General features: G+C 37.3%; 1 pseudogene; it reads left to right on the top strand.

Annotated features, from left to right (window-relative positions):
• LOC103746446 overlaps positions 1-24,940 on the top strand; it is a 65,885-nt pseudogene that overhangs the window by 34,611 nt on the left and 6,334 nt on the right.

The following is a 24,940-nucleotide window of genomic DNA, read 5'->3' as shown; positions in this document are numbered from 1 at the left end:
ATAGATTTCAATGGTAATGTTTATCACCTCTACTAATTAGCATGATGTAAATTTCCATGCTTCCTTCTCAAATATAATATATTTTTAAATAAAATTTGTTGATTTGTGTGTGTGTGTGTATGTGTGTATCACACAGAACATCCCAAACCATCTCATTCAACTATACACCCACTTCCCAGATGGCACCCTCCCATCGCCTCCCTCGCCAAGAATAACATTTTTTAAATGATAAATCTCTATATAACAAAGTGTGCTCCAATTAGTATAGAATTTTATTCAGTCTTGGAGTACCTTTTTTTCTTTTTTCTTTTTTTTTGGGGGGGGTTCAGGCATATTTTCACTGTACCTGAAGTCAAGTAAGCCCTTTAATAGCAAACATTATGTTCATTTCCATATGCCCATAACTTCGAATATGGCGAATTGCAAGATTTGTTGGAGTGTTATTTCCTGTAGGCATGCATTTGGTGAACTTTTTATGGGATGAATGCATTTCTAATTAGGATAATTTACATAGGCATCTGGGTCCCTATTTAACATTTTCAGAGAGGAGGGACAAGGTTGGTGCTATGCAATCTGCAGAGGTTTGGTGTGATAGAGGTGGTTTCCATGGTCCTGTCTAGCTCTTAAAATCCACAGTTCTGTGCCCTAAATATATTTATTTTTACAACAGCTATGACATATGTCTAAGGTCAAGAAATGAGCAGATAAAGACTCCATGATGAAGACTTGTTCATTTTGTTTGTTGGGTCATGATAGAACGAAAGTGCAAGTCTAAAGAAATGGGGAATTCTTTTTCTTCAATTGCTAGCTGTATTCTCATGCAAGTAATACCTATGAACAAAGCAAGAATTAATGTAAAAGAAGATGTTGCTGTGACAAAAATACCTAACCAAAGCAACTTAAGGAAGGAAAGATTTATTTTGGTTCATAGGGTTCATACGTTGTGGAAACAATCCATCATGGTGAAGAAGTCCTTGTGGCAGGATTTTGAGGCAGGTGGTCACATGGTGTCCACACTCAGGATGGAGAGAAAGACGAATGCTCAGGCTGTTTTGTCCTTTTCATATGTTAAAAAAAAACTTTATGTGTATTAGTGTTATGTCTGCATGTATGTAAGTGCACTGTGTCATGCAGTGCCCACAGAGGACAGAAGAGGGTGCTGGATCCCCTAGAACTGGAGTTAAGAACAGTTGTTAGCTGTCATGTGGGTGCTGGTAAGTGAACCTGAGTCCTCCTCAAGAGTAGCCAGTGCTGTCAACTTCTGAGCCATCTCTCTAGTCCCGGTTTTGTCCTTTTTATACAGTCCAGGATTCCAGCAGATGAAATGGTTTCTCATATTTAGGGTGTGTCTTCCCACCTCCATTAATCTAATCTAGAAAATCTGACAAAAACATGCCCAGAGGCTTGTCTTCTAGGTAAATCTAGATCCTGTCAGATCAATCATAAACATTAACTATCACAAGACTTAAGGCCAAAAAAGTATAACAACATAAAGTCTTTTTAAATAGATAAGACTTAGGTGTGCTGTTTAGTTCCCACTTTGAGTCCTTTGTTTACCCATACCTCATAGGAGAGTAATACAAATGTCTAATAGGAGGAACAGTGGCTGACTAGGAAGAGACAAGTTAGAACAGGAGCAAAGATGGAACCTGTGCAGACTAGAACTCTTCACAGTGGTGAGTGTGCCTTTAGGAGTGAGTCAGAACTAAGACAAGTAATTCTAAGAACATTCCAAAGGTGTCTGTGAGCTTCAAGAAACATGTTCTTTCTCTTGGTCACGCCATCTGTAATTCACACATACTTATTTTTCTAGTGCTCAGTGCAGTCTAAGGTGAATGACAGTAAAATTCATAAGTGTGGATCCTCCCTGGCTTCCTGTTTTGAGAGATAACCACGTATTTTGTTTACTGCCACAAAAGAACAACAACAAAACCCCCACTTGTAGTAGGTTAACACAGCAATGAGCCCATTTCTTAGGATGGTGACAGGTGTCTGGGTAGCTCTCAATGTCCTTTTGGCTGAGGTTACTTACATGGTTCATTTAGCTGAGAACTTGTAGATCTAAAACATGTGAGACAGCCTCCCTTATTGGTATGTATCCTTGCTTCTGCCTGTTGAAAAAGCCATGTTTCTTTTTTCTATTGTTTCTCATGGCTTGTGTGTGCCATATTAAGTAGCCTATATGCTAATCATTTCATATGAAACAAATGTTGATGTTAATCACACCTTTAGAAGTCCAGTCCCTGACTTGAAGTAATGCCCTTTCTGTGATATTTTATTAGTTATATATAACTTAGGAAAATAGACTCAGGATTTGAAAGTTATGCAAAACATAACATTTTATGTTATTCCCAGTTGTCTTTTGACATAATTAAACATGCATCAATTAATAGAAGTGTCCAGAAATTGCACAATTAATATGTCTATACAATTAAAAATCTTATGTAATATTCAGTGAAAGATTAGGCATATATGTAAAATACATAAATGTTATGGAGAATACAAGGCTCAGAGGAACATCACATAGTCATGCTCCAATTAAGAATCCTTTAACAATTACCTGGTGGTAGAGAGTGATCTCATTTCCAAAAGAACTCCCAATCCTGAGCTTAGGCATAGCAGTGTTTATAAAATTAAAAGCACAATACATCATGCAATCAGAAAAGTCTGTTTATACCATACCAGGGGCAGGTCAGTTAATAAAGACGTTTTCAGCTAACAAGAAGTTTCTATGTTTCAGTTAGGTAAAACAAGTTTCTCAGAATTGCAGAAACAATGGGCTCCCTGGTGCTGAAGGTGTAGCTGGGAGAGAACGTCCTTACTGGTTAAATGCAAGTTTCCCAGTACTGTAGAAACAATGTACTCCATGAAATACAGGTGCATCATTTTTCGGGCCATTCTTCCTGGCTAGTTGCAGCTGGCAGGAACAGAATTGGGAGGGATGTGAATAAAATGCAGTTAGTTTGGCTATATCAAAAGTACAAGCTTTGGCTCTCTGGAGTATAGATAATGCTCTTGGGGAAAATACAAAAATATGTTTGCAAATATATAAGTTTAGAAAATTCAAATCTAAATGCATTCAAACAGCTTTCCTTCCTCCAGGTCTTCTCAGAACTTCTGCTCAGCCATAATGTATTGTTAGTGTCCAAATAATAAATATACACTGCAGGATTGCCAAAAGGGTGTCATCACGGGTCTCTTCTTTCATGGAACACTGTAGGAGTAAAACTTTCAAACGCATTTTGAAAACTATTGAAGCAATGCTACTTAGAGCTAGATAAATGGTATGTATGATGTGTCCAGAGAGATGGTACAGAAATAATAAAAGAAAAATCAAAGTACACAAAATGCAATGGGATCTTGAGAGAAATGTCCAGCATGTCCAGAACACCAACAAGTTATTTTCAGTCTTGCTGGTGTAGGTGATTGTTCTCTGAGCCTCAGACACAGAAAGGAAATATAAAAGTTATTCCAGGGTCTGATTACAATATAATTTCTAAGATTTTCATACTCAAAACACTGCTTTTATTATTTTTCTGTCCACCCCAAGATCTGCATTTGCTTACTGCCTTAGTTTCTTTTCCTGTTGCTGTGATAAAATACTCTAACACAAGCATCTTAAGGGAGAAAGGATTTCTTTTGGCTCGCACTTGAAAAATGCAGTCCATCAAGGTGGAGATTTGGCAGCCGAGTACAAATCACCTGGTTACATTGCATTCTTCGTCAGGAAGCAGAGAGCAATGAATGAAAACTAGTACTCAACTCCATTTCTCCATTTTTGTAGTCCAGGATCTCCTCCCCAGAAAATCCACAATTGAAATGGCTCTTCCTATATCTGCTAACCTAATCAAATAACCCCCCACAGGAATGCCCAGAGGTCCACCTTCCTGGTGATTCCAGATTATATCGAATTGGCAGTTAACATCCAAACAAGTGTTAAGGAAAGATACGATAAACAAATTTATGTTATATATTGTATAAAATAAATATTTAAGCACATACCATTTAATTTGACTGCATTGATAGCACTTACAGAAGATTCCATCTTTGGTTCCTCTGGAGTCAACACAGCAGAAGATTTTGTTATATGGATTTGGAGCAAGGTAGTTAGGTCAACTTTGCATTATTTCTTAGTATTGAAATCTACTGTTCGCTTCATCTTCATTCCTACCAAATATTGTACAAAAGAGCATGGAAGTAAGAGTCGACAGTCACCCCCAAAAGCAAGATCTAAAGATACGCCTTTGAAATGGAAAATAGAAACTGACAGCTTTTGAGGACTGTGAGTTGAAAACATGACAACTGTACCATGTCACAGCGAGTATTGCGTTCCATGAGGTATTTCCAGAGAACATACAGCTTTCTCTATTATTCTGTCTCTTTTACAAATTCTATCGGTCTTAGATAACCACAGTGTCTTAAAGACTGAGTTCTCATAATATTCTGAGTCAAGCTGCTACTCTTATCAGTAATTCTATTGCATGAGATACGCAGAACCTGTCCACTGGCAATTATTGAACTTCCCCTTCTGTTGTGAAATACAGACTTTAATTTTATTTAAACTAGATTCTGGCTATGAGATATATGAAATTGAAGTGTGACATATGGTAGTTGCTTAATGTATTTTGTAGGGTTTGTTGATATATCAGATGCTTCACTGGAACTCTGTAATGGAGCAGGAAAAGTGTTCTATAAAGTAATACAGTTGGAAGAACTTATACTCTTTTTAAGGAATTGTAACATATTTTATTATTGGCCTTAATAAGTGTTAGAGGAAGAAACATTTACCTTCCTTTAATTCAGAATTGTGAGTTGAATTTACAGTTTTTTTTTTAAATTAATACTTACCAATCTCCAAACTGAGCAGAGGACAATGCAGTGGAACAACAGGAACCCTGCTATGAAGATCCTCAAAATTCTGCAGTTATTTGACTGAATAATGACTCCTTGGCAACACGTGTTTTGGAACTTGTTTCATTTATACTTAATTACTTTGCAAATTTTATAACCAAGAAAAATCTCTGGCCTTGTATCTAGTTGCTGGATTATGTTATAATTCTGTATATGGATGTTTCAAAGACTTTTCAAGATCAAAGACTGTTTTCTTTTTCTATCATCTTTACACCTGATTTTGCTACCAAATAAAATATACTCATAATTATTCATGTGAGTCATATACTTCAACCAGAATATCATCTTACCAGCAGACAACCACAGTGACTGTATGTCAATGGAAACAAAACAAGAAAGATATTTGTTACTTAAAATTAGGTAGTCTAATTAGAAACCTTTTTAAAACAATTGTGCTGTAGCTCAATTTCTGCTGTAGGAATAACAAAGCATCTGCAGGTGTTTCTTGACACTACACTATAGCACGAACACTTTGACCAAAAAAAAAAAGATACCTGGTCCATTAACCAGGTGCTCTCTGTTCTCTTGTTCTCTGTGATAAGCCTGGACTGTATTGCTTAAAACCCCAATCATTCTCAGTTATAAACTCATGTTGAGAATTTCAGTTACTGTTATAACTAATTCAATCAAATCATAAAGGTGATTAACAGATGTTTATAGAGGTGTGTAATTTACACTACACTGATAACTTTTCATGTGCTGCTTATGCTCACTGAGACAATTGCTTTGAAAGAAGGGTTACACCCCTTCCTGCTTTCAGACCCAAACATGGTTGTGTCTAGTGTTTTCCAAGAACCGTTGGTCTGGAGATAGGATGCCCACCGAACTCTGTGGCAGGGAAAAGCAAAATGATTCAAAGGTAAATACATTTTGTTCTTGAGAACAGCTAGAATGTGAACTACTGTTACATTCTACCATTACTGCTGCTTGTATTGTGATATAAAGCTGCCTGCAGGAGGAAGAGAGGCGAGGTGTTCACCCAGTGGACACTCATGCACAGAGAGAAAACTTCAGTTGGGAACTCCTGCTGACCGCCTCCACTTTCCCAGTTCGTTTCTACTGGATGTTGTGAGCACACAATTTGATGATGTTATCTCTATCTTTTGGTGTATATTCTTTTGCTTAGAAACCCATCACAAGGGGTCACTCTGTTTTGCCCAATGCACTCTCAGTTGTGAACTCGTTAGCTGTATTAATGGGGTTTCCCCTGTCGGCTACTACTGAATAATTGTAATCACACCTTGTGCCTGATTTTCTGATTTTACCTAATTGCTATTTGTTTTTTACTTGGAACCCTAACCTTGGAGGACATAGGACTCTTACCAGGGACTCTGTCAATTCGGTTCCAGCTGACTGTTTTGGTTCCTGTGGTGTTTCCTGAGTTAGTTTCAGCTTGTCTGATTTGCTGATACACTATTAATTTTGTGACGTTTGCTGTTTTATTCTTTTAATCCTTCTTGGTGTGTATTTCATAAACTCATTCAAAACCAAAAGCATGGCTATTGTACATCATTCTCCTTCTGAAGTAAAGTGGAATTGTAAGTTTGAAACAGAAAGTGAGTAATTGCTTAACAATATAAAAAGTTCATTCAGAGCCATTGCAGTTCTTGGAAGGAAGGATTCTAGGTTTTATTCCATTTCCTCTGTCATTGTATGTGATCATAGGTCTTTCCCAAATCAGTCATGTGGAATATAAATGGATAATAGAATTTAGAATTTGGGTAAAAATTCCAAACAAATTTATACCAGGTACATCAGGCAACTTATGTAACTTCATCTCTGTGACATTCAGCTGTTCACATTTAGGCAAATATAATACCCATGTATGAAATTCTCAAAAAATGAAGGCATTTAAAAATTATCTGTTCTGTGGACTCCTATGTGAAGTGGGTAATGAAATGGACGCCAAACAGTGTGCTCAGTTGCTGGTACAAAGTTGTTGCTCAATAAATAGTGGTTGTTATTGGATAATTAATTCCAACGTGCTTCTTCCTTTTTTTTTTTTTTGATAGGGTCTCCCTAGTCCTAGTTCACCTGAAATTCACTATGTGACCAGGCTGGCCTCACTCTCATAGACATCCACCTGCCTCTGCCTCCCGAGGGCTGGGATTAAAGGTGTTCGCCACCATGCCTGGTGCTTCATCCATTTTGGACCAAAAATAAGCTTCAAGTTTAATCAAGCAATAAAGTAAATGGAAAATTGGTTTTAATTACATCCATTCAATTCTGATGTTATATTTTAACAATTATGTCACTGTCCAGTCTGCTCTACCAAATATTATTAGATAAATACCTGGTAAATATTATTAGAGAAATTGTTATAGAAATATATTTCTTTCCTTTTTCATGGAACATGTGTGTAATTTGCTCTAAAGAATTAACACTCTAACACCTTCCCTTAATCTTGGGTTAAGAGGGCATATTAGCTATCTTCCCATTCATATTTCAGATGTAGTTGAAGGAAGACAGGCATAACCTGGGCTGAAGCAGTATACAAAAGGAATTCATCAAAAGGTATTTGAACTTTTATTTTTCAGTATACAAAAAAAATCAATATTCTAGAGTTTAGACTCTCAAATTTCCCCTATATGGTACTGTTGTTTAAAGTTTAGAAAATTCTTGTCCCTCATTGATTTATTAGTTATCTATATTTGCCTCTTAGTTTAAGCATATCTTTTAAAATTTATATTTAGTAATCAACCTAGTCCAGGGTAGTTTTGAATGGGTTCTGATATAAAGAAACGTATCAATTTTCTTGTTCGTATTCAGAATGTTTGAGCACTTGGTGCTGAAGGTATAGCTCCATCAGTAAAGCACTTTCAGTACAGCATAAGGACCTGAGCTTCAACTCCAGAACCCACATCAATAATGCCAGATGTGGTGGCATATGTTTTGTTAATCCTAGTTCTGGGGAGTGGGAGGCAGGAGGATGTCTGGGGTTTAGTGACTAGCCGGCCTAGCCTGGTTGGTGAACTCCAGATCAGTGAGAGGCCCTGTCCCAAAGAAGGTGTATACCTCTCCTGAGGTGACACCCAGAGTTGTCCTCCATCTTACAAATGTAGGAACACACGATTGCACATGCACCTGCACACAAAGGCGCGCACACACACACACACACACACACACACACATTAAAATAAAATCTTGGCGAATGAAAGTAAGTTGGATTCATTTCTAACAGGTATAAGCCACTCAATCAATGTATTTGGGGTGAATTAATAAGCATTATATAAAACCCAGAACGATACACAGAACAACACACATGTCCTTTGGAATTCTTGCACTGACTGCCATCTTCAGTCCACACTCACCCTGGTACCTTGGCTGTTGGTGCTGAGGAAATGTACTCTGGGAGCATGCAGACAGTTCTTCTCCCTGTCACATATTCTATTACTATTCATGATACAACCATTAGTCTTCCTTCCTTAGCTAGTAAATCCACAAAGAAGAGGAATAAATAATATTTCTGGGGCATTTCCTATGTGCCCAACAATATTAACCATATTTCTGTATATTTTCATGTCCACAAAACCTCTTAATGAAATTTATTTTCTTCCTATTTGAATACCTGAGATATCTAAAGTTGTGGAATATTAAGATTCTGCCTAAATGGGTTTTCATACTCATATGCTGTCTTAAGGAAAAACTTCCTCTTTGTATTCAGCACAAATTTATTTCCCATTTTTGCAACTTGAAACCCTCACACCAGCTTGGACATGTCTAGCGATCCCCACTTCATTTCTCTCAGTATATTTCTGATCAACACTTATTGCTCATATATTCTATCAGGATTGGCAATATGTATTCCCTTTCACTTACAATCCTGGGAACTTTTGGAAGAATCATGTGGGATTCACATTTGTACCTTCAGCAGTGAATGAAGGATTAGACAGAAATAATATCCAAACAATGTGGTTTTCACACTGATGAATGTATAGTTACAATTTGAACACATGGTAATATCTATTCTCATTTTGCTATTTTAGTTATATAACAGCTTTCAAAACTAAATTCCATTATCATGGGGTATCCTAGAGTGTGGTCTATGAAAAAAAGCATTTGAATTGAAGACAGCATTACAATTGTGTGAATGATGTTACATCTCTGGGAGAGTCAATTTATGTTCCTTAAAAATATATACTGAAGGGTTTGTACTGGAAATATTTCTAAGCCATAAAATTACTGACTGCTGTAGGGAAGAGAAAACCAAATAAATTTCGCTCCAAAAGTTTATAAGTGAAGGAGATAGAACTTTAGCTAACTCATCTCAAAGAGGTATTTGGGGAGATGGGCTTGATGCTGTGTTTCTTTTGAATGATGCTCCACATATCCACCTCAGCTATCTCCAGACAGAAGTAAAATTAGTAATAAAATATAGAAAAATCTGAAGTCCTTGTGCTCTTCCTTTGAACAAAATGCTCAATGAGAAGATAACTGATTTTCACCATTCATGGTCTTTCATTATTTTGTGAATCAAAAGACAGTAATGGGGACCTGGAGAGATGACACAGCAGTGGAGAGCACTGACTGTTCTTGCATAGGACCCAGGTTCAATTCCCAGCACCCATGTGGAGGCTAAGAACTATGCATAACTCCAGTTCCAGGGGATTCAATGCCCTCTTCTGACATCTACAGGCATCACACAATATGGGTGCACTTACACACATGCAGACAATACATTCATACACATAAAATAGAGGTAATAAATAAAATATTTTTAACAACAGGAAATTTTCTCCATTTTATTTTGCCAACTCTAAGATAGTGACTGTTCACCTACATAAACAGCATCAGAAACAAATAAAAAGCTTCTTCATCATGAGCGAACTGATGTTCATACAGTTGAAACTTTGAAAAAAAAAATTTTTTTTTTGGCCTTTTTGAAACAGAGTTTCCCTGTAGCCCGAGCTGTCCTGGAACTCACTATGTAAACCAGGCTGGCCTTGAACTCTCAGAGATCCACCTGCCTCTGCCTCCCAAGTGCTGGACTACAGGCATGCACCTCCACACCCAGCAACCTTTGAAATTTTTAAAGTAGGAAAATTGAAAAAAATGTTTTATCCTCACTGAGCTTCAGTATCAGGAATTTCATCTGGATTCCATCAGTGATACTATATTAGATACTTTAGTGAAAACTGTTTCCATCTTTCATTGAGACTGTCTATAGTACATCACAGAGAAACACACTTTGTAATTGAGTTAGTTTCAAATTGTGGATGCATATATACGTATATATATGCAAAATATATGTATACATATTCAAGTACTATGTGTGTGTGTGTGTGTGTGTGTGTGTGTTACTTTTCCTTTTGCTGTGATAAAGTATCCTCACAAAAGCAGTTTAAAAGAGAAAGGATTTATTTTGGTTCCTAGTTAGAAGACGCCTTCTGTCCTGGGGAGGAAGTTCTGGGAGCAGAAAATTGAGATAGCTGATCATATCCCATCCACAGTCAGGAAGCAGAAAGCAATGAATGGTCCTACTCTGTTCGTTTTCTCCTTTCTGTTCAGTCTAGGACTCTCCTGGAGAAGGGTGTTGCCCACAGTTAAACTGAATTTCCCCACTTTAATTAACCTAATCCAGATAATACTTCACAAGCCTGTCCAGAGGTGAACCTGCTCTAGATAATCTCTCAGAGGCTTGCCCAGAGGCTTGCTTCTTTTGAGCATCTAGATCCATCAAGTCAACAAGATATAAAATCAATTCCCATTCTTGTGTATAAAATCATTATGCAAATCGGATGAATACTAAATTCCACCTTTGAACCCTGATTGGAGACTCTGGACTGGCTTCATTACTTCTTTCGCAAATCACACCCAAAAGTCCCTTGAAAGTACTCAGCTTGACATAAGTGCAGTCATCTTCGATCATTGCTCCCATGATTGCCCAAGAGTAATGTTTTGTTTATTTCTGGGTAATTATACTGTATATAAACAAAACCAATAGAGTGGAATATGGCGTTTTGCAAGTAGACTTTGGCACCAAGAATGTGCCTGTCTTACCTCTGTTAACTTGACTTGAACTAGATGAATTGGTTGGATGAAGTCATTTTTGCCCGATTCATATGCATGCTCCCATTTCTGATCCAATTTGAGTGGGTCCGCTTGGTCTTGCATGCAGCTGCTTTCTACATTAACTAGAAATTAACTCCCATACTTTGAACTGTACTTTTCAGGTTTTTCCTTGAAAACAGCACCTCATGCACTAGGAAGAAGTTGTTCTGAAAGTTCTTTCAACTCTAGAGATCACCATGTTAATTATCAATAAAGTCCACCAACTGCATTCTAATGTTGTGAAAATGCAGTGCAAGGGAAGGTGGTGAACCATCCTCAAATCAGAGGTATCCTAGGTAAGAACCAAATCAAATCTGTACAGTTAAGCTTCCAGTTTAAGAACTTTGAAAGTGAAAATTAAATCATCATTGAAATAGACCCTACAACCTCAGTTGTAGAACAAATAGGGAAAATTCAAGCTGATACTGACCTCAAAGCATCATCTCTGCTGGCTAGCTTTCTTAGGACTAGAAGCTGCTGTGCATGTTACTGGCACAGCAAAATAAACATCAACCTCAACCAGCTGTGATTCTTTGAACCACAATAACTGGCTTTACAAATGTGTCCACCAGTGCAATGGTGGCATGCATATTATGGGAGTGGCTGTATTAGTTACATTTCTGATGCTGTGATAAAACACCATGACCTAGGTAACTTATAGAAAAAAAGTTTACTGAACATATGATGCGAAAGGTTTAAGTGACCATCACAGCAGAGAGGCATGGCAGGAGGCAGCCAGTGCAGAAAGCTGAGGGCTCGTGTCTTCAAGCAGGCACAGGAAGCAGAAAGAGAAAATAGCAATAAGACATTGCATGAACTCTCGAAGTCCACCTCCAGTGACATGCTTCCTCCAGCAAGGCTGCACCTCCTAGGGATTTCATGACCTTCCTGAAACAGTCCACCACCTGGAGTCAAGTAGTGAAATACTTGGAGCCTACAGAGGCTGTTCCTCATTCAGATCACTACGGTAATAAACTGCCTTCTGGTTGGCTTTAAGGCCCACTTCACAAGACGGAGTTTGTAGCTGCCACTGTTATCAGGGCCTAGAAACTGTGGTCAGAATGGTCACAGGCCACAGAGGAGAACCTACTGTTATCATGATGATAAATAAGCATAGTATTAAATTGATTCATAATGACTTACTCTTATATTCCTAGATTAGTACATCTCTCAACGCTCACCAGAGAAGTTTCTTCTTGCAGCAGATGGTGATTAACAGAGACGAACAACAGATCAACATCCAGAAAATAAGAGACTGTGGAGTGATTAGTACTAAATGGGACTATATCACTCCTTTTCCTCACAAGGTCTATTGTGGAAGAAACGGTGGAAAAACTATCAGGAAACTATTTTGTCTTGATATTGCAGGGTAGTTGCATATATGAGCCCACAGCACTTTTGACAGCATGCACAAGACCTATGCAAATACAAGCCAGGCAAAAACCCAGCATGGATGGGCATGTGAGCAAGAAACTCCAGCCCAAGCTGAGGCCCTAGCTGAGGATCTGTTGGTAGCTGATAACTGATGGGAGAAGAAAAGTCAGTTTTCCTTGCTGGTGTGTTTCCTGGCAGGTTGACCAAATTCCAAGGGATTGGCCCACACCCAGGAGCATTTTGAAATCACATATTAGATTGGTTAGACCTTAAAAAACAGGACACATAATAATAGAGGATAAGAAATTGGGGTTTGTATGAAGGGGACAGTAGAAAACAGGAGGGTTAAATATGAAAGAATGCATTGTATGACATTTTAAAATCAAGAGAATATTAAAAATAAAATATTACAATGGAAATAAAATGAATGCATAGAAATTATATGATGTGCATTAATTGAAGACATTTAGGGAGGGAAGAGATGTAACACTTGATTTGACCTTCTAATTCTCAGTATAGAAAATCCCTCTTACTAACCAAATTTAAGGTAGCTACTTTTGACTTTCTGACCACAAAACACAGAATAATTTAACATACTCTAAGTTATATGGGAAAAGGGCCAAAAGGAATAGTAAATATTTTATGTTAAAACCACATGAGAACACAGAGTCTATGGTATGCCCATGAAGCCATTCCTAGTCTTAATGAAATTATCATGTAAATTAGACAAACTCTTTGCTTCTGAAATCTGCTATGAAAAAGAGGGATGACTTTCTCCCAGGGGCTACTTGAGACTCATTTTTCATTCTTCATTCTTAGATAGGTGTAGAGGCCACAGAGTTTTGTTTGCTTGTTTTGTCTTTATTTATGACATTTTACTTGATGGCAGAGTACATGTATGTATTTGGGCCTTAGTAGTCATGTGAGTGCTGGACATGCAACATATTGTCACTTCAATGGAACGCTGTGGCAGTCATGTGTAGTTTATCATCTCTCCTGGTGTCTTAATAGATGTTTTGACGTAAATATGAGATAATAGCCACGCAGTTCTGCTTTCCAAAGGCTGCCTTAAGCCAACATTACAACTTTTTTGATAAAGGATGAGTAGAAGGATGTTCTATGGTCAGCTCCAGAGGGTTTTATTTCCCCCTTATGTAAACCACTCCATGTCTGAATAAGAGTTTATATAAAATTAATGTCTTCTATATACCAAGACCAAATGACTTAATTTTGAATATATAGACATTTTCAATGATTAAATATTAGTATGTGGAAATTGAAGGGCCTCCCAGGAATGATGGAGCTCCCAACCTGCCCCTATGTTTTGTCTATGGCAGGATTTAGAGGGTTTTAATAGACTTTGGAATGGCTAGAAATCTCCATATATACTGCCTAGCTTTCCGTGATTTATTGGTGGTTTTCTGTGGAATTTTTATGCGACACTTGATTTTCCCTGAAGGGCTTATTAACTCTAGATTGGGTAATGTAAATTTCTAGCCAACATTAAGCACGAAGACAAAATTCATTTATTTTAACAAGGAAAATTGAAGTTTTGATGTCCGGTGTTTCCTTATCCAAATAAATTCATCTGTCAGACAACTGTTTGATATATTTGGAAGAAATTGAGAAAAATAACTTTAATGTTCTAACTTCTGGATGATTCATTAACATTCAAAGTGGAAAGTGGTACCAGTAGTCTACTGGCGTCACCCTCCTTTCCTATTTTGTGGCTTACAGGAAAAACTGTGAGGAAAGAATTCTTTTCTTCTTTTCTTCCTTAGGCTTCAGGTGTCTTTGCGTCCAATGACCTACAATACTTGTGTTCACCATAAAAACAAATAGGAAGTTTCTAAACAAGGAAAAACTAATGATAACCTGTGCTGGTCAGTGTATCTTTCTCTTACACATATTGTCCATCATTTATCTCTCACACAAAGTGACTGATTTAATATTGCCAGCACTTTGTGAGTGTATGATAACACGTGACTGAGAAAAAATTATGAGTGTGGGTTAGAGTTGACATTGTGTGCGAGCTGATTGCAGATGGGGTGCATGATGGAGAGAATCACCATTCCAGATATCCCAGCTGGGGTAAGTTGATGGCAGATTTACAGATGAAAAAATGGGAAGGGCAGTAGGTATATTGTTATTTGTAAGGTGAGAAAGTTGATAAACTATCATGTGAATGTGATCCATTTACGATACCTTTGGGACACTGATGGGGCAGCATATTGACATTTTGAGCTATAACTCCAGAGCACAGTAGATAATTTGTGGATATAGGCAGTTTGGAAGAGTGTACAGAGTCATTAACTAAAATCTCTGGATTGGGGGGAGAGGGAGACGGCTCTGCAGTTAAGAGGCAGTGGTTACTCTTCCAGAGGACTATCCTTAATTCCAGTTCCAAGGGATCCAATGCCCACTTCTGGCCTCCAAGCACACTGCATATTCATGGTACACTTAAACACATGCAAGAAAAACACTCATACACATAAAATAAAAATAAATAAATAGTTTAGGGCTGGACACTTTACACCAACGCAACTTCTATACCTAAGATTCAGGGAACGTTTTGGAAGAGGGGGCAGAAAGAATGCACAAGCCACAGGGACATGACACAGGCTGATATTTAATATATTCTAAACATGACAGGAAACTACACCAATGAAATCTCAACTATATGATATAATGAAGCTGCAGAATAGAAAGAAAAACAGTTAATATGTCAAGGTGGGAGGAAGGAATTTCATAGGATCTCACCTCAAGATGAAGAGCTACAGGTAATTGTTGGATCTTGAAGATGTGAGAATCAGTTTCCTTCTGGGATAAGCTCTCTGAGAGGTTATCTTATCCGAAGTGGGCATCCTTAAACACAGGTACGCGTGAGTACCTCTAAATGCATTATATATGTGTGTATGTATATATATATAAACACATTTATATATATATAGGTATACATAAGTACATATATGTCACAATAAAGAAAAGGACAAGAAATGGAGAGAGTGGAAATATGAGGAGGAGTTGGAGGAGGGCTACTATGGATGGAAATAATGCAAATAAAATATTTATGTATATAATTTTAAAAAATAAAATATAGAAATAAGATTTTGAATTCTGGCTATCAAGATAGCAACATACATTACTATTGCCCGCTAAAATCTGTTTCACAAATACATATATATATCACTAAATTATGTGTTTTTAATAAATGTATGAATAAAACATGGGTCTTGGAACAAATTTAAAAGGATATCAGAGAGAGAGCATTATATTGTGATGAATATGCACACATTTTTTAAATGAAAGTGCTTATTACTTTATCAATACTTATTTACTTGCACCCTTCATTACTCATTCTTTTAGCAAGTTCAATTATTTTATTGATTTATTTATTGTGTGTGTGTGTGTGTGTGTGTGTGTGTGTGCACGCGCACGCCATGGCAACATGCACATTTGTAGGTCAGGATGATTTTTGGGAAGTCAGATCTCTCTTTCCACTATATGGGTCCTGGAGAACAAAATCATGTCAGTCTCAGTGTCAGGTACCCTTCCCCACTAGGTCATTTGGCCAGTAAGTTCAATTCTTTTAAAGGTTTCAGCTCTTTGTATTTTCTGATGATGCTGATCTGTCATACCCTGCCATGTCTGACAAATTATCCCATACCCACTATGATAAAACAATAATTACTCATTCTTTCCCCCATGTCTTCATACTGGTTGGAGCTCATTTGGCCTTACTAGATACAATGGGGTTTGGCATCAGGCTGAGTTTAGATCCAATTTCTTCATGTCCCTAATCTTCTTGAGAACAGCACCTAACTAAGCTTTTGACAGCAGAAGTACAAGAGGCAAAGCCCTGTCCTCTCTGCACACTTCAAAATTTCTGGCTTAATGTTACCTGAAAAATTTCATGTAGCTAGGTCCAAAATCCAGGGGGAGAGAACACCAATCTTGGGTAAAATCCTATTATTTTTGCCAAAATCAGTTCCCAAAGCTCTCAGTCTTCCCAAGCTCTTAGATCTATAAATTGCCTACAGGATACCTTTCATTAAACGTATTGCATTGGTTCTAAGAGGTATCATCTTATACTCCAGACAAATGCCCTTTCTGTACACATAATAGCTTCTTAGTTTACATGAGATCATAAGCTGAGAAGTAGAAAACTCTAAATGAATCAGACCTTTCATTACAATAATTACTGACTATTCTCAGAGTCTATATGATATTCTACCATTTCTTTTCTGTCATTTTATTCTCTCTGTATCTAGTCCATTGAATCTGTCATTTTATCTTCCTAGTATGGGTATTTATTTTATATCCAGACTCAAGTCGTGTTCTCTGAATAAACCTAGTATCATTTGTTTGCCTACTCCACATTACCTTCTTCAAGTCAAAGCCATATTCAAACATGAGTTGACCAACTTTTAGTGCAACAAGAAGGTATTGAGCCATCCTAAGTACCAGATCCACTGCCATGTGAAGGGGTCAAATGATGAAAAAAGAACACCTGTAGTTCTCATGTATCTTAACTCTAGTGAGATTTAAAAATACATACAGAAAAGAAGTGCTGATAAGTATAATGAAACAAGTGAAAGAGCATGAATTTGTAGTGAAAAATGAGAAGTCCCATTTAATTTGGGTACATGAGAGGACTCTTAAGATATCATATTTAATTAATCCTTGAATAATAAGAAAGTGACAGGCATACAAAATACCAGCAATAAAATTTCAGGAATATTGAACAACTGGTTCTTAGGTCATTCTGCAGTCTTGAGACAGAAAGAATAATCATGTAGGGCTGAAAGAAACAAATCAAAACAAAGAATGCTAGTATGGCTGAATCAAGGAGCATGGATATTAGTGGGTTGCTGAATAATATGAAAAGGCCAGGAGAAGATCATTTGAGCCTGAGACCAAGTGGGAAGATGGGGATTTCGATTAAAAGTGTGTGAAGGATAAAAACTTTGAGAGCCAGTATATTCTATTTTTCACCAAAGGGCATTATTTGCTCTGCTTCAGAGAACTGGCTCGTTAAAAGGAATCAAGGCTCAAAAAGGAAGACATAAGGTTGAGTTTAAAGTGTAACCCTCTGACCCCTAAAATGGAAGTGGTTTTGATAGCTCTGGTAATTCTAGACATGTACAGAATTGAAACATGAAAACCAATCAATTAGAGTAGTGTTAGAGATTTGCAGAGCTATTGCATGTTAACTGTAAAAAGAGAAATGAAGAGTTGCTTATATGTCCTATTTAAGAAACTGGATAGATGAGAGTTGGTCTTTGTAATATAGGATAGAACTTAGAAAAATCAAATTTTGTTTTATTTTTTTTCTTACTTTTTCTGTGTATAGTGTATGACCAAGAGATATTTAGGAATAGAAAGCAGGAGTCATTTGTTGAATGTCTATGTAGAAATGTCATAATAAACCCCACTTATGTATAGGTACAGAATTCTTTACAAAAATCTATTAATTATCAGACGAATATTGTGTTATTGTTTAATTTTAAGTCATATCAAAATTGTGGGTTGTGGAGACTCGGTAAAATCACTTTTTGAATCACAAGTGTGTGATGAACTAAAGCAATGAAATTTTCTGAAGAGCTCTTACCTGGGTGGTTAACATATACATCAAACACCTAGATGATAGAGAATGTGATCACCCATCAGGCTCTAACAGTTCTCTTTGAGTCTGCATATTCTTTATCAAGTATCTCACACTATTTTACCCAAATTGGCCATGCAAGGCAATATAGTTTCCCTGTCACCACAATGGGCTCTCTCATAACTAAACAACTGCTACTACATCTTTGGTTTTTTACATTATCATTTTTTTCTCAGTACTTTTTAATTTAATTCAGTTTTCTGGTTATTATGCTCAATTCTCCATAAAAGATATTTTTCCTTTAGCTTACATTTATGTTTCATATATATCTTTAAGACATACTTATTACATATTTATTTTGTGTGTGTGTGTGTGTGTGTGTGTGTGTATGTGTGTGTGTATGAATGTGGGCTGGGCCTAGAGGATCACATGTGCCAAGGCACACGTGTGGTATTCAGAAGATACCTTGCTGGCATTAGTTTTCTCCTTCCACCATGTGGGTCTCAGGGATCTAACTGAGGCAGTCAGATTTGGTAGCCTGAGATCTTTCCCACTGAGTAATTTTACCTGTCTGATGTCTCAGATGTCTCATATATTTCATTATCATTCAGACAATTCTGTATTGTATTTTGTCTAATCATGTCTCTTTATTCTCAAATATTCTTGAGGCCTCAAGTCAGATTATACTCTCTTTAGAGTTTGTTATATGCTTTTACAAAAAAAAAAGTTAAATAGAATTTGAGAGGCTGGCAAGATAGTTCAGTGTTAAGAACACTGCCTGCTTTTGCAGAGGACCAGGGTTTGGCTCCCAGTGTAACTGTCTTACAGTCCATATCCAGGGAATTCGATGCCCTCTTTTGGCCTCTGTGAGCATTACATACATGCGGTGTATTTACAAACATGCAGGTAGAACACTCATGCACATAAAATAAAAAAATCTCAAAATTTTTATAAATGGGCTTTAGTTATTGGAGAGATTTAAGCTGTTTCTAGTGCCTTGCTTTACAAGCTTTGGGCTCAGTTATTATTTAGTATCTCTAATAACCTTTGTTTGCTGTAGTACAAAATTTTCCACATTGGTTCTTCTTCCTTTTGTGTAGTAGCTGTGATATTAAATATAATATGCAAAACCTTGTTTTGAACATTAACAAATCTCAAAGAAACATCAAATTCTTTATTTTCTTTAAATCTTAGTCTCTACCCAACTATTGGAAACCCTCAGGAGCTGCTACATGCTGTGACGACAAAATCAGGGAAAACGTAATTGCTTATGAATTTCTATACCAGAGATTTTTGTTTGTTTGTTTTTCCATTTGCAGTACCCTACTGTGACATACTTGATTTTATGAAATGTCCTTCTTAATCAAAGTGCTTCATGGACTGCAATTTTGTAAATTGAAGTCGATTGAAATTAGTTTTGTCAGAGAATTTTATGACACCCTGAACCCCCACCTGGAAATAATTGGAGACACCCTAGGGTATCACAGACCCAGTTTTGGGAATCAGCACTCTCCACACTGCCTTATTCGAATGTTTACGAAAACTAAATTGACAGCAGCAGTTTGTTAAGAGAGCATGATTGAGTGTGTACGGTTTGCTGATAAACATACAAGGCCTTAAGCAATCTTGAAAAAAGCCCTCCTTCTTCTCCCAGTTTTGAGAATTAAAGGTCAAAGTGTAATGGAATGTGTACTTTCATGTTTAATAAAGTAATTTAGAAATAAGACTCATTTATTCAATTTCAATAGGAAATTTGTCAATATTGGGATAGGTCTGATTTGTTTTATAGCTTATTTACTTCCTAAAAGTAAGAAATTCACATTCTTTCTTCATATTTGGTACCAATAGGATGCACATAATTCAAAAGATTATAGAAATGAGAAAGAATGAAAGTAGAGGAAAGATCACCAGAACTATTGCTCCATGCCAAGTCACTGAATGTTCACAAAGTATCCAGTGAAACTCTTCATTCATATCAGATTGCTGGAAGTCTGATACGGAAATAGACAATGCAGCCTAAGTTGGACAATGGCCCATTAGGGACTGGAGCAAGAACTCACCAGCACATACAAAGGATAAAGTCTCATAATCATTATTAAGGATTTAAGACTTAGACGTATTAACTGAATCTGTGTTTAGTAGCATTGCCTTTCTTACATTTACATTTGAAAAATGCATCAATACATCATTATTAACACTGCAAGTTGGGGAAGGCACTGAACAGAATTATTCCAAATTCATTGAGCAGTTAAAGGTTATTCCATGGTTGGTCCATGCTCATTAGCAAATGATCTATACAACAATTTTTCAGTCCAGAGGGCTTCCACCAAGCAGGGAACTCATTAGGAAGTCACTGACATTCCCTCCCAACTCTTTTTCATCTGTTTGCTCCATCCTGAGAGAAACATGTATCCCTCTTGATCTGCCTCCTTTGGCCAGGGGCCCAAATTCAGGAAAGTCAGAAACACTGGAAAATCAGATTCAACTCAAGCAGACTCTTCTGAAACCCCCAGGGACCCTTTCAGTCCTAATTACACCAAACATCTCAGGCAGGCATCTTGTCCAGAAACCAAAGATAGTGGGTCAAGGGCCAGAGCTGTGGGGGCTGCCTCTCTTGTGTTGCTGAAATGCTTTTAATCTTAATAGTTTCTTTTCCATATTAGTTGTGAGAAATTTCATGAAACTCAGACCAATGAGGATAAAATATGATTGAAAGAAAAATCTCAGCTATTATATCCAATTAATATAATCGAACAATGATGCTATTGTTCCTACCTTGAGTTAAAGAAATTGTAAGTAGCTCAGGGCTAGAAAGATGGCTCAGATGTTAAAACTAAGAGCACCGGTTGCTCTTGCATAGGACCCAGGTTTAGTTCCCAGCACCCACATGGCAGTTAACAACCATCCATAACTCCAGTTATAGGGTATCTGATGCACTCTTCTGATCTTTTCAGGCATTGCACGAAATGGGTGCACTTACATACATGCAGGTAATACACATAAAAAATAAATACACATGAAATAATAATAATTTAATATGGCTCATGATCAGTGGTAAATTCAGGTCTTAGTGGTCTGTTTTCATTTATATTACTGTGATAAAATACTCCAAGAAACTAGTAATTTAGAGGGAAAAGGATTACTGGCTTCCAGTTCCAAGTTGTGAGAAAGTCAAGGCTCCTCACAACACATCCATAATTAAGAGCAGAGAGAAATAAATGCATGCAGCTCGTCTGCCTGCTTATTTGTACTCAGCTTGATATCTCCACCCTTGCGAAGTTGAGGATTCCTTTCCAAGGAATGGTGCCACCCACTGTGGATCAGGTCATCCCACATCAATTTAAGACAATCCCCCAGATAAATGCTACAGGCCCCCACAGTGTACACAATTGCTCATTGAACTCTCTTCCCAAGTAATTCTAGGTTGTATTACATTGAAAATTAAGGCTAACTACCTCATGTAGCCAACGTGATTCATCTCGTATCCCATGGCCTATCATATTTGTTCACCATGAGTAAATGGATGAATTAATGGGTATTCTATAAGCATAAGAATAATCCCTGAGCATTGTTTTTGAAGATTCCTTAATTTAGAGGACTATCCCATGTATTGACAGCCTTCCCAGAAGTCACAATGTGAAATATGGGATTTACTTTTCACTTTGGTCATTCTTGTTGTAGATCAAAGCCCATCCTCCCTCTAAGGATAAATCACATTATGTTCACATTAGCAATAAGGTTGGAATAGGTCCCTACCTGAGATGTGTCTGTTGCTGATGATTCATTCTTTCCTCTGTTTTCATTGATTTTGGTCTGCTTTCTGGTTAGAAAGGAAAACACATTAAATTCAGAGGCCTTGTCTTAATTTCATAGCCAGTGCCTCAGACTTTATCTTCCAAATCAATCTCACCACAAAAGTATCAAATTTAAAAATAGAATGACAGGTTTAAAAAGCATCACATAGAAAGAGGGTTGGATCCCAAGATTTTGGATGATTTTTTTCTTGCATTATTATAGAGCTGATAGTACACACAAGAAGTCAGAGTGGGGGCAGAACTCTGCAGAGCAAATAGAAAGTGAGACCATTACAGAGCTGCTTGCAATGTATTTATACAAGTATCAACTTAGTTTTACAATAATAGGGAGATGTTATATAAACTTCTGAGGGATTCTCTGTTTTTCATTTGTTTAATAAGGACTTAAATATCTAACTCAGACTCTTTGGAGAGAGTAAGATTTAGAAGAACCGAGTTTTTAAAATCAATCAAACAAACGCATGAATTAAAGAGAGGAGCCAGGCAAGGTGTAAACATGCCACTTGAGCACCCAGGGAACTTTGTCAGGAAGATCATGTGTTTGAAGGCAGCCAGTGATACATAGTAAGACATTTCCTCAAGATCCCAAAACAACCACAAAATTTGCAGAAACCTTCTAGGTACGTTAAAGGCAGTCATGGAATATATAAGTACCTCTCTATCTTTCTGTGCATACTTCAAGCACAGCTGACATTATTTTTCTCATTAATCATATCACTGCCCTCTGTGTTCCCACCACACCTTCTACTACTTGTATCTTAATGGTCTAAGTAGAATATTTTGAAATTCGTGGAGAACTGGCCTTATAAACAGTAGTTTCATCGATAATCATGCATGGAAATTTTAACAACTTTAAATTCCAGGAACTCAGTTTACTCATATAAACAATGTTATCTCCCTTACAGGATTCTTTGCAAACTTTCAACCTGCTAGAGAAGTCAGACTCCTCACCCCCACTATACCATTAATAATGAAAGTAGTTATTAGCCTAACATGGGAGACTGAAGAGCTCAGATGAAAGTAGGATTTAAGTGATTAGTACTGAGTTGCAAGAAATAGTCCCATGGTGGCTATAGGCATGATAATGTGGTGATTGACATGAACAAATACGTGAACACATCACAGCCACAGTATGGTGGCAGAAGCCAAGTGAGGTCTACGACCCTCCCAATGTTGGTCTAGCCTGGTCTCCTCAAAACTACAAGTGCCAAGGCATAGCTTTCTCACTATTCCACTAAGAATGACTTGTCAAAGTGACTCAGAGAGACTGATCAAGCAAGGTCTCGATATCATCATGCAAGAACTTTGGGTAGTAGTGATCACCTCTCGTTCTGTTTGGTTCACTTTACCCTGTGTTGGACAGGAGAGTACCCAATAAATAGGATATGCTGTGCATAATAACTTTTGTTCATCTATTCAGAAGAGATTGCCAGAAGCCACCTCATGTTACCATTTGTTTTCTTTTACCTTACAAATAAGACCTAAAGTTGTGCACACAACCCTTAATCTGAATCAAGTACTTTTTCCTTTCTTTTACCCTATTCTGGCAGTTTTCAAGTCACCTGATACCAGAACATCAGCATTACGTTGAAACTTGTTTAAAATGATAATATTAAAAAAAAATTTCCAAGCTCTCACCTGTACCACTGCAGGCAAGGGTGTAAATTCATCCTAAGAAATGTCTTCTAAAAAGTTCTTGATACAATGTGATGCATGCTGACAGATGAGTAGAGACTCACATCTTCATCTGTGTCCCCAATGCACCGTCTATCACCAGGAAATCCCACCAGTGTCTCCCTGTGCTTCCTCTGTACTTTCCATCTAACTGACCCACCTCAACACTTCTGAGGTTTTATTTGCAATTTTTTGAAGTATATAAAAATATATTAAATTTGTACTATAAAATACAGGTCAAGTAAAGCATTTAAATCAAATGTATGACTTAGTAAACTCTTCAAAGATGATTATTCAGGACCCAGAAATAACTTTGTAATGATCCTTACAGTCCTCTAGGCCTTATACTCTGCCCAATCAGAAATATTTCTCTTGTGTAAGTAAACACCATCATGACTTTAAAGAGATCATTTCCTTGTATTCTTTAGTTTTATGACCCACATATACTTCTCTCTGACCTAAAGTCTATTGTTAATCATATTCTTTGTGTTTTGCCATGCTGATAAGTATCTATTTAACATACAGTGTTTTTAGCCAACTTTTCTTCTGTTACAGTTTCTGGGATGAGAAATGCAGGTCATTTGACATCTAATCTAATCTGTGTCTTTGGCTCACATACCCGTGGTGCAGTTTATCATATTCTCCTGTCTGTTGTAATTATCATCTTCATTGAAAATCAAATAGTCTTTCAGAGTAAAGCCTCTTCAAATTGGGCTTTTAGTGTTTTTTGACACAGTTTTAATGATCTTCATTGATAACCTTGATAAACAGATTATGAATGATGTTCCCATTGTGTCCTGTACTTTCTTTGTGCCCAAAGAGAGTTTAACTATTTTTCTAAGACAACCTCATTTCTTTTTTTTTTCAGACGGGGTATCACTGGAGCCCCAGTTCGCTTCATAGACCAGGTTGGCCTTAATCTCACAGAGATCTGCCTGCCTCTGCCTCCTGAGTGCTAGGATTAAAGGCATGAGTCACCATACCTTGTTTCTCATTTCAGTTTCTTTGAATGATTTTTTCAAGTTTATAATTTGGTGCTAGGACCACTCCTTGTTACTTTGACCAATAAGAAAACAAGTTACAATTAGATAGGCGATTAGATTATCTACAGAGTTTTTGAAAACAGCACTCTGAGAGAATAAAGTAGATTAACAGGTCAGTGAGACTGCACAGAGAGAAAGGATGCTCACCAGCAAGCCTGAAGACCTCGGTTCAACTCCCAGGAGAAAGAAAGAATTAACTCCTGGGAGTTATATCTCTGACCTTCACATGAGTGCTGTGGCAAAAGTGTGTGCATGCATGAACACTCAAAACAATAACTAAGTAAATAAAAGTAAATGGGGCTGGAGAGCTGGCTCAGCAGTTAAGAACACTGGTTGTTCTTGCAGAAGACCTGGGTTCGAATCCTAGCACCCACATGTCAGCTAACAACTGTCCTAACTCCAGTTCCAGTTCCAGGGTATCCGACAGCCTCTTCTGTCCTCTGCAGGCATTGCACAACATGGGTGTT

This window comes from Nannospalax galili, unplaced genomic scaffold, assembly GCF_000622305.1.
Source record: "Nannospalax galili isolate Female #2095 unplaced genomic scaffold, S.galili_v1.0 scaffold844, whole genome shotgun sequence".
Lineage (NCBI taxonomy): Eukaryota > Metazoa > Chordata > Mammalia > Rodentia > Spalacidae > Nannospalax > Nannospalax galili.
This window is presented reverse-complemented; position numbering and strand designations above follow the sequence as displayed.